The 13,248-nt window shown below is 41.5% G+C and overlaps 1 pseudogene; it reads right to left on the reverse strand.

Annotated features, from left to right (window-relative positions):
• Positions 1–849: 849 nt before the first annotated feature.
• Positions 850–13,248, reverse strand: part of LOC116744740 — a 53,740-nt pseudogene continuing 41,341 nt past the window's right edge.

The raw sequence follows: 13,248 nt of genomic DNA on the forward strand, positions 1-13,248 counted from the left end.
CCCTTGAACTGTGTCTTAGTAGGTACTCATTTGGTTAACTGTTGTAAGCTAGCTACTGTAGAATGTACAGGCTCCAGAGATCTCAGTTCTCTTGCTCTTTGGTAGTTTCCTCTGGTACCTCAATTGCAGTTTACCAAGGTTCTTTCTGAAGGGCTGGTCCCATGTGGAAGAGGCCAGGGCAGAGAAGAGGACACTGCTAAAACAAGAGGTGTCTAGGGCATACTTTACAGTCAAGTTTACAGGTTTAAACTCGACTATGCTTTAAAATTGTCAGACACTTTGTAAATGAAGGCTCCTAGGCTCATATCTAGATATCCTGATTCAATGTTCTTGGACTACAGTCCAGAAAGACACTAATTATTTATTTGTTTGTTTGTTATTGAGGTATAATTGACATATGACATTATATTAGTTTCAGGTGTACAACGGTAATGATTTGATATTTGCATATATTGTAAAATGATCACCACAATAAGTCTAGTTAATGTCCATCGTATATGTAATATATATAACGTGCTTTATGACATATATTAAGGAGAAGACATTCTATTGAGATTTTGCTACAATAATAGCTACAGAAAAATAGGAGGACTGAAGGAAGAATTTGCTGTTTCCCTCTGCACAGGTCACTAAGGAACCCATGGGAAGGGGAAAGAGAGGCGTGCCTGGTAATGACCAGAGAGAGGGACAGAGGACCCCCTGGATGCTACCTGGCATGAGGAGTCTGATATGAGAGAGAGAGAGAAAAAGAGAGAGACAAAGATATAAAGAGAGAGAGAGAGGGGCTAACAGCCCAGGTTTCATGAGGGAGGGACAGGTGGGGTCCAAAGAGGTCATAGCACTTGGGAGTCATTGCATCAGAGCCTGCACCATGTCCTTCACCAGCATATCACCATCTTCTCACTGTTGACTGTCAGCTGGGCAGCTCCAGTGGACGGGGCATTCCAGCCTCAGTGGGACCAGTCTCCCACTGGTCAGTGTCCTTCCTGCAAACCTTTACCCACCATAGGCCCCACAAGGGACACAACCCAGGTTGGCAATGGCAGTCACTTTCTGCACCACAACATTGTTACTCTGACAGGTGTCTGGCAGCTTGAGCTCCTCTGTGATCTCGTTCATGCCTGTCAGCTTTCCCTGTTCCTGAACTCGTTCTCACTCATGAACACAGAGCCATCAGTTCCCCAGTGGCCGGATGGAGACATAGAACTCTTGGGTTTTGTTCACAGCTGGAAGCCTGGCCACCTAGGTTGAGTCACAGAAATTAATGTCCATGACAGCAGTGGCAGATTCTCTGAGTGCTTAGGGCTCGATTTCAGGATGTTAATGCCAGCAGGAAGTTCAGGGCATGTTCACATGCAGGCCCTTGACAGGGGTATCAGAGCTGTTGAAGAAGTAAATGTGCACAGCCACTACATGGGAGTCCCGGGAGAAAGGCTGGCTGCTGAAGATGTAGCCCACAGATAGCCCCTCACCAGCTAAAAGGTGCAGCAGCTCCTGCCTCCCAACACCCAATACTGGAATCGGGAGTGAGGGCACGGCGGGGGCAGAGTCTGTGTCAGGCCCTGTAGGTCAGCAGCCAGACTGCTAGACACAACCCTGGGAGGAGAGACAGGTTGGATATTGGGAGGGGTGAAGTCCTCTAGATTGAGCAGGGAGATCTCCTTGGCTGCAGGGGCACTTTTGCCACTGGTTTTTTGTTTGTTTTTTGGTTTTCCTCTAGGAGGCAGGTTCCATCTGCTCTTCCTCAGACCCTGCTGCCTCTCAGACTTTGATGAACTATTGATGGAATCACTGTTGTCATCTGAGAAGGAGCCTGAGCACTTTCTTCCTCTTCCTCTTCCTCTTCTCACCTTCCTCCTCACTCTGATCACTCTCGCTGCTCTTCCCCTTCCCCTTGTCCTCATCCTGGTCTTCATTTTTGAACTCACTGCTAGACTCCCTGGAGCTGCTATTGCCGCTGCTCTTACTGTATGATTCACTCTCAAACTGGTGGTCGCTGCCTGTAGACTGTGAGCTCTGAGTCCCCCTCAGAGGCTAAGTAGAAAGGTTTCTCCTTCTTCTTCTTCTTCCTCTTCCTCCCCCTCCCCTCCCCCTCCCCCTCCCCTCCCCCTCCCTTCACCTCCCCTCCCTCCCCTCCCTCCTCTCCCCCTCCCCTTCCCCTTCCCCTCCCCCTCCCCCTCCTCTCCTCCTCCTCCTCCTCTTCCTCCTCCTCCTTCTTCTTCTTCTCCTCCTGATTTGATCATGTGGTCCATTCACATATCTCCAAGTTGTACAAAGATGGATCCGGGGTTTCCTCTGGCCAGTCTGTGAGTTCCTGGTAGCCTGTGGCCTTGGCATTGAGCAGATGAGACAGTGAGCCCATCTGTAAGTGATCCTGGTCTTTGAAGAATAATTCCAAGACTGGGAGTGGTTTGGGTGCCATGAAGAGTGTCTTGGCATGGCAGCTGAGGGCCCCACACTGCTCCGAAGGGACCATAAATTGCTGGGTGAAGTGCGCCTGGTTTCTGATATCACAGTTCCTGTTGTACACGGCCAGACTCAGTACATACACGCTCAGCAGTTTGGTCTACTTAGAGTTGGTCAGGTAAAGCTTGGCCAACCGGGTTGATGACCTGCAGGTTGAAGATGTCCTCCTCTGCTGTGAAGGACTTGGCTGTTTTTCTCAGGACGTCAGATGCAATCCTAGGGACCTGCTCACAGGACTCACTGAAGAGCTATAGGATGCTGGCTCGCGCCATGGCCACCTGGATGTTTTCTGATCTTTGCCCAGTGTTTGATGATCTCATGTTGTGCTGAGTCTATCAGCAGCAGCTTCTTCATGATGACCACTGACTCTGTGACCACGAGCTCATCACAGTGGGACAGTAGCTGCACCAGGTCATTGCAGCAGATGTCACCCACTCGGCCTATGTTAGTTGCCCAGCGTCTAGTGGCTTGGACCGTGGCTGCCACAAAATCCGTCTGTGCTGTGAATGTAGGTCTGGCATTCCCGTAGGAAAGTTATGGATGTTAGTCTCATTTGCCAGGTTGGTCAGTGCTTCTAGCTTCAGGATCTTATCTGGGTGGGGTTGATGGGCCTGATGTAGAAATGTAGATGGGCCTCCTCTTCTAGGAGGGCTCAAACATGTCTGGGCATAGTGGACATGGTGGCCACATTCTGGAGCACCATGTACTGCACCTCACTGCAGGGAGAGAATGGATCAGAGGTACTTGGGCCCCTCAGTTGGGGCAAGGGGCAGCAGGTTGGGGGAGAAGGGAGGTGGGCCAAATAGGAGGGAGGGAAGGATAAGTGGGAGGAGGGTACCAGTAGGTAGAGGATATCAGTGGGAGGAGGACAGGACTGGAGTCAGTGCGGGGGGTAGGTGAACTAGGGTGTGGAGGTTGGAGGGGGTGTGATACACTCAAGAGTCCTGGAGAAGCCTTATTTATTTATTTTTTTGAGAGCACAAAATATTTTATTTAACAACTTACAGTGTAACAATTTGCATTTAGGAAAAATAGCTCCTCCCTTAAAGGAAGTTTCTTGAATCAAAAGCTGCTGGCAGTTTGGGAATTCCCTGGCGGTCCAGTCATTAGGACTCTGTGCTTTCACTGCCGGGGGCTGGGGTTCCGTCCCATGCTGGGAACTAAGATCTCACAAGTTGCGCAGCCAAGAAAAAGAAAAAGAAAACTTGCTGGTGGTTGACACAGAGAGCAACGGGCAGGGCTGGACTGGAGGAAGCCGAGGGAGCCAGGAGGGCCTTAGGTCCCAGGGATCACACTCAGCGCTGACGAAGGGAAATAAGAGGCTGCCCGTCATAAAGCCCAGCCTTTCTCAAGGTGGCAAGAACAAATGGATCCATTCCTACAAGTCTGTGAAACCTCGTGGATAACGTTCTGTGGGTCTCTCCTAGATGATCAAGTGAACCAGAAAAATGGGAAGGACCTGTGCTAATTCCACATTTACACGATTCCCACACGTAGAATTAAAATACCCAGTACACTAGGTTCCCCCAGCAGAACCTACAGACAACATTTCCTAATGATTTTTATAAATATTTAAATCTTTTTTTCAGTCTCTTTAGACTTAACAAGAATGTTAATAGTTTTCGGAACCGAGGATGAAGCGTTAAAGCTATGAGTCCAATAAGAGGAGGTCATTTTTTTGAGGTTTAATATGGCTGATAGTCAACATGGTAACTACTGAAGATCTTAGAGTGGAAAAAATTTGATGCGCATATACGATGGACAATACGTGATGGACAGTACGTAGTAGATAGTACGGAACGGAGTGGGTGGTACCTGGGAGGAGGGAGAAGGGGCGGAGCCTAGAGTTAAAAAGAAAATGGCGCCAGGCGGGTCGGAGCTTTATCGAGGGAGCGCTGGAAGACTGCGCCGCAAGCCCTCAGGCCTCTAGACTGTGTTAAAGAGACGCCTGTCCCTCAGGCTAGGCTTTAAGATGAACAAATGAGCCTCATTCACGTAAATTCCAGGCACTTCTGGAGGTGCCACCTGTGTGCTGAGCCCTGCGGCGGGTGAGTGGCCTCGGAGCCGTTTAAGTGTTGTTTCTCAGAGTCTTGAGGATGGGAGCCCCCTTGGTTTTGAAAACTAGATGTTTTGGGAGCTTGTCTCTCAGGTGCAGGTCTTAAAAGCTGGGGTCCAAACCTTTTTCTCCTTAGGGAGGAGCATGGATTTCAAGTTCCCTCAGGGTGTGGGTTGTGCCACCGCACGTGGGGTTTATGGAGCAATTGTGTCTCAGACTCTGGTGGCCTCTTCGACGGGGGGCCTTGCCTCATTGGCTGGAGGTGTAGGAGTCACTCAGACTCTGTTTTTAGGTGTCGTTCCCCTCCCTCCGGAAGTTGTTCTGTATATAGCTACGGATTCAGCGTGTCTGTGGGAGTAGGTGAGTTCTGGGTTTTCCTACTGTGGCGTCCTGAAGCCAGGACGGTGCTGGAGGCTGGGAGTCTGAAATGAGAGTGAGGGGCCTACGCTTTTTTTTTTTTTTTTTTGCCGTACGCGGGCCTCTCACTGCTGTGGCCTCTCCCGTTGCAGAGCACAGGCTCTGGACGCGCAGGCTCAGCGGCCATGGCTCACGGGCCCAGCCGCTCCGCGGCACGCGGGATCCTCCCGGACCGGGGCACAAATCCGCGTCCCCTGCATCGGCAGGCGGACTCCCAACCACTGCGCCACCAGGGAAGCCCAGGGCCTACGCATTTTAAACAAGCATCAGCTGTTCTTTATGTCTAGGTGGTTCATTGACCACAGACTGAGAAACTGCCCTGAGGAATATCACTTGTTCCACCTCTCCTGCCCCCTCGTAATCGCTCAGGCACGTAATCCGTCCTCTCTAGAGTAATATCTAGAAGTTGGGGTGTGGTCTTGGTCAGGTAATCTTGCAAAACAACATAATGGGACCATCAATGTGATGTTCTAGTTCTAGCTCCAAAGAATTTTCTTTGAAGTTATTTTCTTGTCTCCTCACCATGGATACCTGCCCTCCCATCACCATAATAATCCATGTCCCATTAAGCACATTCAGGCGTTACCTAAAGAAGTAAAGTGGTGATGAATTTTGCTGAATCCCTTTGGGGTGTCGTCTCAACTTATGCTTGGTTTGTGGGCTTTGGCATGTTTTAACGCTCCAACAATGAGCTCTAGAACGGTCCAGAGGCACAGGGCTTCTCAGCATCTTGGCGCTGACCTGAAAGAAATCACAAGTAGCAAATGAGGAAGAGTTTTAAAACAATGTGTTCTAAATTCAGCAACAATATGTGTGTATATATTTGTAAATGCATAGGAAAAATTTTTTGAAAAACATGCACACTCTGGCTACACCCAGGGAAGGGTACTAGAACTGGGGGTTAGTCAAAGTGGCCTTTATTATGATCACAGTTTTCTGTCAGTGTTATTTATTTCAGAATTTCTTTCAAGTTACTTTTGTTTTGTTTTACACTTGGCACATTTTCAAGTACATCTTGGGTGTATATTTTTAAAGTTGGCAGTAATGTTAATACATTTTAAAATATTTTACTTGTCTCTAGCCTAATAATAACAAGATTATAACAAGAAATAGCCCTATCACAAAAACTTTTTTTGATAGAAAAGGTGAGAGGATTACAATGAAAGATTCTCTACCCCTTAAGGTGTATGTATATTAGGCAGAATTCTCTCCCATTTTTTTGGAAGAGAGCTTTTTCTTTTCCATGTGTCACCTGTAAGGAGGTGGGGTAGTTTTTCTAAACCTTGGCTGCACATTTTAACTGCTGAGGGAGCATTTTTGGAAGAGAGCTTTTTCTTTTCCATGTGTCACCTGTAAGGAGGTGGGGTAGTTCTTGTCTGAAGTACAGAATCTCTGAATGACCCAAAATTATGTACAAATGTATGGATAGATGAATGTCTGGGGTATAGGAATAGATTAGTAAATTGTTAGAAAACAAAACACCTTGACAGAGGTAATGTTACATACACATATATATCATGACATCGTGATACCCATGTGTTTCTTCATCACAGTGGGACACTGTTCCTTAGCTGGAATTTACCTAGCAAGTGACAGTTGACACCAGAAGAGTAGAATATAAACAGGGTGATCACTGTAGCATGGGGTGGAGAGAGAGAGAGAGAGAGAGAGAGAGAGAGTGAGTGAGAGAGAGAAGACGCTGAGTATGGCATTCAGGTTAAAGCAATAAGTCTAAACCTTGGCTGCACATTTTAACTGCTGAGGGAGCTTTTAAAAAGACATAGTGGAGCCCCACTCTCATAGATTCTGATTTAATGGCCTGAGATGGGGCTCAGGCAATATTAGTTTTAAAAGCTCTCCATTTGATTCTCATGTGTAAGCAGGGTTGAAACTCAATAGAATAGAGAGAAAAAATCTATAGTGGTGGTGGTGAAGTGTATTGGTAGAGCAGACATGGGTAGCAATTGATAAACACTTCAAACTTGAATATTTTGCTCAATTGTAAGATCAGGTCTAAGTAATGCTAGTAAGGATTCTGAAACGTGAAAGAAACCAGTTGTAGGGCACACCAGGGCAGCACAGTACTTTGGAACACATTGAAAAGAAGAAAGACCAGATTAGAATAGAGACAATTTATTCATTCCAGAACCTGGACAGGATTATTTCTAAGAATTTTGTACTTAAGTTTAATCAATAATTACTCAAATTTACCTAACTCTTCATCCCAGGCTGAATACATACATACATACAGTAATTTCCATGCTCAAGTATTTAGTCCACACAGCCTAACCAATGCTCAGTGAGATGCTAGTTTGGTAATCACACCGACAAATAGTTGAGATGGATGATTCCATCTTCATTATTGAAAGCACAGTCTTAGGACTATATCATGCAAGTGTTGTCCTTCTACAATTCTTTGTTTAAAGTATGTTTATCATCTTTTCTACCCTGGCCTTCAGGGGTACATCTGTCTTCTCCCTTCCCCCTTCCATTGTTCTGTTGGCTGGGAAGGCTAGATTTGGGGCATCACTCTCTGGATATATCAGATTGTTTGCATGCATATCATAATCTTAGTAGAAATCTCTGAATGCATGAGAATTTTAGAAATGTATGCTACTGTTAACAAAATAAACAAGGAATTTGCTAGGCCCCAGAACCTAGCATACTGTTCATAACTTGGATGATTTTCTGTGTTATGAAATAATGGACAAGTACCTTTTTAAAATTTTGATTTTCTAATCTCTTTTATACATCTTCACTGATTCTATGGAGTTTGTTATTTAAACACTCTTCCTTTTATTTGTTTGCTGCTTTATTTTTAACTTTACTCCCTTTTGAAATCATCCTGGAGTCCAGCATGAAGTTCTTTTTTTTTTTTTTTTAAACATCTTTATTGGAGTATAATTGCTTTACAATGTTGTGTTAGTTTCTGCTGTATGACAAAGTGAATCAGCTATACGTATACATATATCCCCATATCCCTTCCCTCTTGCGTCTCCCTCCCACCCCTCTAGGTGGACACAGAGCATGGAGCTGATCTCCCTGTGCTATGTGGCTGCTTGCCACTAGCTATCTATTTTACATTCATTTGGTAGTGTATATATGTCAGTGCTATTCTCTCACTCTCTCACTTCCTCCCAGCTTACCCTTCCCCCTTCCCAGGTCCTCAAGTCCATTCTCTGTGTCTGTGTCTTTTTTTCTGTCCTGCCCCTAGGTTCATTAGAACCATTTTTTTAAAATTTGTTTTTAGATTCTATATATATGTGTTAGCATATGGTATTTGCTTTTGTCTTTCTGACTTACTTCACTCTATGACAGTCTCTAGGTTCCATCCACCTCACTACAGATAACTCAATTTCGTTTCTTTTTATGGCTGAGTAATATTTCATTGTATATATATGCCACACCTTCTTTATCCATTCATCTGTCGATGGACACCTAGGTTGTTTCCGTGTCCTGGCTATTGTAAATAGTGCTGCAATGAACATTGTGGTAAACAGCATGAAGTTTTTGGATTAGTTATTTTTTGGGTGTTGTTATCTTAAATTGTAATGTTAACATTTTGATAGCATATTCACTAGATAATAACCAAATACATCAAATAATATTTTTGGCTTAGAAGGCTTGTATTTTCAGGAGTGAGGTGAGGCTTATCAGAAGGTCAATGATGATTTCATCTGGAGAAATTCAATATATTTTTTCTAGGATTTTATTGACTGTTGTGACTAAGTTAACTGTCTTGTTCATTCAGTCTGTTAAAAAGCACTGAGAATTAGATATGCATTTTTGTTTTTGTTGAGGGAGGAGAGATTAAATGATTTTACAGTCAAAAAACAAACTAAAGAAATATAAATGTTCTTTTTCTCTTTATCATATAATTACAAAGTTGTTTTGTGACAGCCATCAATGATAAATTTTAAACTAAAAAATGCTCAGCTTCTTGGTTCAGAAAACAATATGTCTTTATCCTCTGTAATTTCATCTGAAAATATATCTAGGGAGAAAACCAGGTAATTTCTTTTCCTAAGGGAATGAAGATTACTGCACATCCTTTCTAAGAATCTCATTGACTTATTATCTGAAGATAATTTTCAGAGTTATGTCTAATAGCTGTCTGTAAATAAATCCCAGAAATTGTATTTATTAAAACCTCTATCAAAAGTCATTCTTAATTATTTTAATAATACTAGTATTTATTAAGTATTGGTCTTAACACCTAGAGTACACTTTAGCAATTTTTATAGTTTTATTTAAAGAAAGATAACATTTAATTCAGGCAATAAAACATCATTGGACGTGAGACAGTGGTGGTCAGCATATGAAGCTTGACTGTAAGGAGTTTGCATTTTGAACCTAGAACAGTTACTGGCACATATTTGACAATCAATAAATAGGATGTAAAGAAGGAAGGAGAAAGAGTTCTTCTACTGTCACTTTCTATTTGGGATATATTTTTTTCTTTTTTCCAAAACATGCATATCTGAGGCTTATTACAGGTACCTATATGATAAGACTCTATTGTCCAAAGTTTTTGTTATATTTTACTAGAAATGCCATTTTTTTGCAGATATTTTGTGGTATCAGATATAAAGAAAAAGAGATTCTAAAAAGGCTTTTCTGTCTTATTCCCTTAGCTAGTCCTGAGAGAGTAGTAATTTTATTTTATTTATTTAGAGGTAACAATAAATATGATTTCTGTCAGTTGTGAGGTAGAAAGAGATCATATGTGGTGGTTTCACACATAAGCAGTTATTTCTGGATTTAAAATAAAAACAAATAGATCAGCTTCAGTAGTACTGTTGAGCACATAGCTGCATTTTAAAAGTTCGGAGAATCAATTGAGTGTCCATTTATCAAAATCGTATGATTTTTTTCCTTGGATTTAAAAGCTGGACTAGGCGTATCATGAAAGCAGACATTTTGATGAAGATTACAAAAAGATTTAGACAAGAAATGTTTAAGCAAATGAAAAATTGTGTTTCTGAATCAATAAGAGCAATAACAAGAAAAATTCCAAATACAGATAAATGAGGTTTTATTTCATGCCTTCAATCAAGTATGCTGTCTGTACAGTTTAAGGAGCCTTTCATTTTTTTTGAACTGGTTTACCAATTTATAATAGAAAGTGGAATTTAGACTGGGTCTACAGGACACTGTCAATGAGTATGATTGATGAAAACGGTTCCTGAAATTTAGAGCTTTCTCCTCTTCCTTAACTATTTATTTTGTGTCTATTTATTGTATCAGTACAGACTCAGAGTCCTAATTTATTAAATAGATTATAATCTAAATAATTATGATTTATTTTGATGCTAAAATTTTCCCAGAACGGGAGCCCCATCAGTTTGCTCCTGTGTCCCTTTGACAAGTCTCCATCATTTCTTGTATGTCTTTAACTTATAACTTAAGTATTATTATGTGACTTCATGTATAGCATAAGACCTTGCTGTGTTTTACTTCTCTTGCCTCTTTACTGGCCTTTGTAATATTGTTGTTATGCATTTAGCTTCTAAATATATTATAAACTTCCCAATACATTGTTACTATTTTTTACTACACACATTCAATTAATTTTATAGAGATTAAAAGGAAGAGAAAGTATGTTATAATTATATATTTATAATGTCTGGTGTCCTTAATTGCTTTATGTAGCTACCTGTTTCCATCTGGTATTATTTTCCTTCTGCATGAAGGACCTTTTAGCATTTACTGCAGCACAGGTCTGCTGGTGATGAATTCTTTTAGCCTTAGATGTCTAAGAAAGTCTTTATTTCATCTTCATTTTTGAAGGCTTATTTTACTATGTTGTCAATTCTAGGTTGATAGTGTTTTCTTTTAGTAGAGTAGTTGCTCCACTTTCCTCTGACTTGCATTGCTTCTGATGAGAAATCTATCATTCTTATCTTCATTCTTTTATTCAAAACATATCACTTTTCTCCAGCTGCTTTTAAGATTTTCTCTTTATCACTGTTTTTAAGCAGTTTAAGATGAGCTTTTGTGTTGTTTTCTGTACTTGGGATTTGTTGAGCTTCTTGGATCTGTGGAATTGTAGTTTTCATCAAACCTGGAACAATTACAGCCATTATTTCCTCAAGTCTTTTTTTTTCTACCTCCTGCCCTGAGTTGTTTTCCTTTGACTCCAGTTACACATGTGGTAGCCCACTTGAAGTTGTCCCCCAGCTCACTGATAATACATTCACTTTTTTCACAGTCTTCATACTCCCCGTGTTTCATTTTAGGTAGATTCCGTTGCTGTGTATTCAAGTTCACCAATCTTTTCTTCTGAAGCACCCCCTGTTTTCAATCCAAACAAGTGTGTTTCATGTCAGACATTGTAGTTTTCACATTTAGAAGTTCAATTTATTTTTCATATCATTCATGTCTCTACTTATGTTTAATAGTTCCCCTTTCATCTTGGAATATGGAAATATAATAGTAACAGTTTTAATGTCCTTATTTAATAATTCTATTATCTGGGTCATTTCTCAGTCTGTTTCTATTGATTGGTTTTTCTCCTCCTGGGTCATACTTTCCTGATTCTTAGCTTACCTCATAGTTTTTGATGGAATGCCAGGCATCGTGATTTTAACTTTGTTGCTGCTGAATATTTTTGTATGTCTATAAATATTCTTGAGCTTCCTTCTGGAGCACAGTTATGTTACTGAGAAATCCTTTCGAGATTGCTTCTAAGCTGTGTTAAGTAGCATTAGATTAGACTAATCTACATCTAATTTTGCCCCACTACTGAGATATTGCTGAGTTTTCTAAGTACTCTGTTGGATTTGCTGTGAATTAAGAGTTTTGTTTCCTTTCTGATTGCATGATACTTTCCCTGCCCTCAAGTTGTTTCCCTTAAATGTGTGTTTGTCAGTCATGAGATGAAGATTTGAGGAAATGCTCTGCTGAACTTTATTGTTTTATTTCTGTGCAGATCCTGTCTCTCCAGTATTTTGACCTGTAAACCTTTCACATCTTGGCCTGCTTCTTTTAATCACCTCCTAATTACCCCATTGATGAGGAAGGGATTTTCACCCTAGAATTATGGAAGTAACCAAACACATATCACCCAACACTGGATAAATGAGATCGACCATAGTCACATACGTTATTAGTCACATATACTCACAGCTTAGGGGAGGAGCACACAGCACACCACATGGACCATATAGAGGTGGCACTCAGGGACAGAGTGAACAACTAGAGGCTATGGGAGACAGGCTTTGTAGTACTAAGGGGTGTGCTCTTAGTTATTGTGGTAGGTTGTGATTAGTGTGTTTAATAATTCCATGGGCTGTCAGGAAACTGAAAACCACTACTCAAAGACAAACAAGAACTGTGCCTGGTCTTACTAATAAGGGAAGTTGTTTGGCTAGAGGACCTCATCCACCAGAGCAGAGTTGGAAGGGGAATTTGTGGTTATACCACTTGAGGCCCTTTTGGATTCACCAGGTATGAAAGCAGCACATCATACTGGATCTTAATTTTAGGCTTTGCACCACATCCCCCAACCTTCCATCTCCATCTTCTCGGTTCAGTGAGATTGCTAGGCTGTGACTAGGTCTTGCCTCTCAGTGCTGCAGTCTGGGAGCCCTCATGAGGTCATAACCAGGGGGACAGTCACAGAGTTTACTTCATTCAGGTATCGCTGTCCTGGGTGCAAGGTTGGAAAACGTTACTTCGTAGATGTTGTCTGTTTGTGTTGTTGTTCTTAGTGAAACGACAAATGTGGCACCTGCTACTCCATCTTGGCCTTAGCTTACATTTTAGAGAACTTTGGCAGGATATACGTAATAAATTGAGGTTTAATGAAAAGTTTAAAATTATTAAGCAAATGATAATTATTTGATCAACAAGAGGGAGCTTTCACCAGGATTGCTTTTAAAAGGCTTCCTATTCCTCTAGAATCCTATAAATAATATGACTATACAATAACTAGGGGAGCAAGGATGTAAAGGGAAAAAAATACAGAGTATTTGAAAAAAAAAAGAGGGAAAGAGTAAATCACATCTGTAAACAATATTCTTACCTTTTGCATTCTCCTGACTTTTACGTATTTGAATCTAGAAGCTCATGTTTTTCAAAATGAAGAGATATTTAGGCAGTTGGTTTTGAAAAAGATATTAAACTCTTTTAGTATCAATGCTACTATCTAAAAGAAAAGGTCGGGATAACATCCACGTCAATGATTTGTTGCAAACACATATAAAATGTACATAGGCACTTTATACAAGATTTGGCACATAATAGGTGTTCAGTAAATATCATTTCCTCTTAAGCCACTTTGATTAATTCTTAAGGAGTTTCCTTTC

The sequence above is a fragment of the Phocoena sinus genome, chromosome 19 (assembly GCF_008692025.1).
Source record: "Phocoena sinus isolate mPhoSin1 chromosome 19, mPhoSin1.pri, whole genome shotgun sequence".
Classification (NCBI taxonomy): Eukaryota; Metazoa; Chordata; class Mammalia; order Artiodactyla; family Phocoenidae; genus Phocoena; species Phocoena sinus.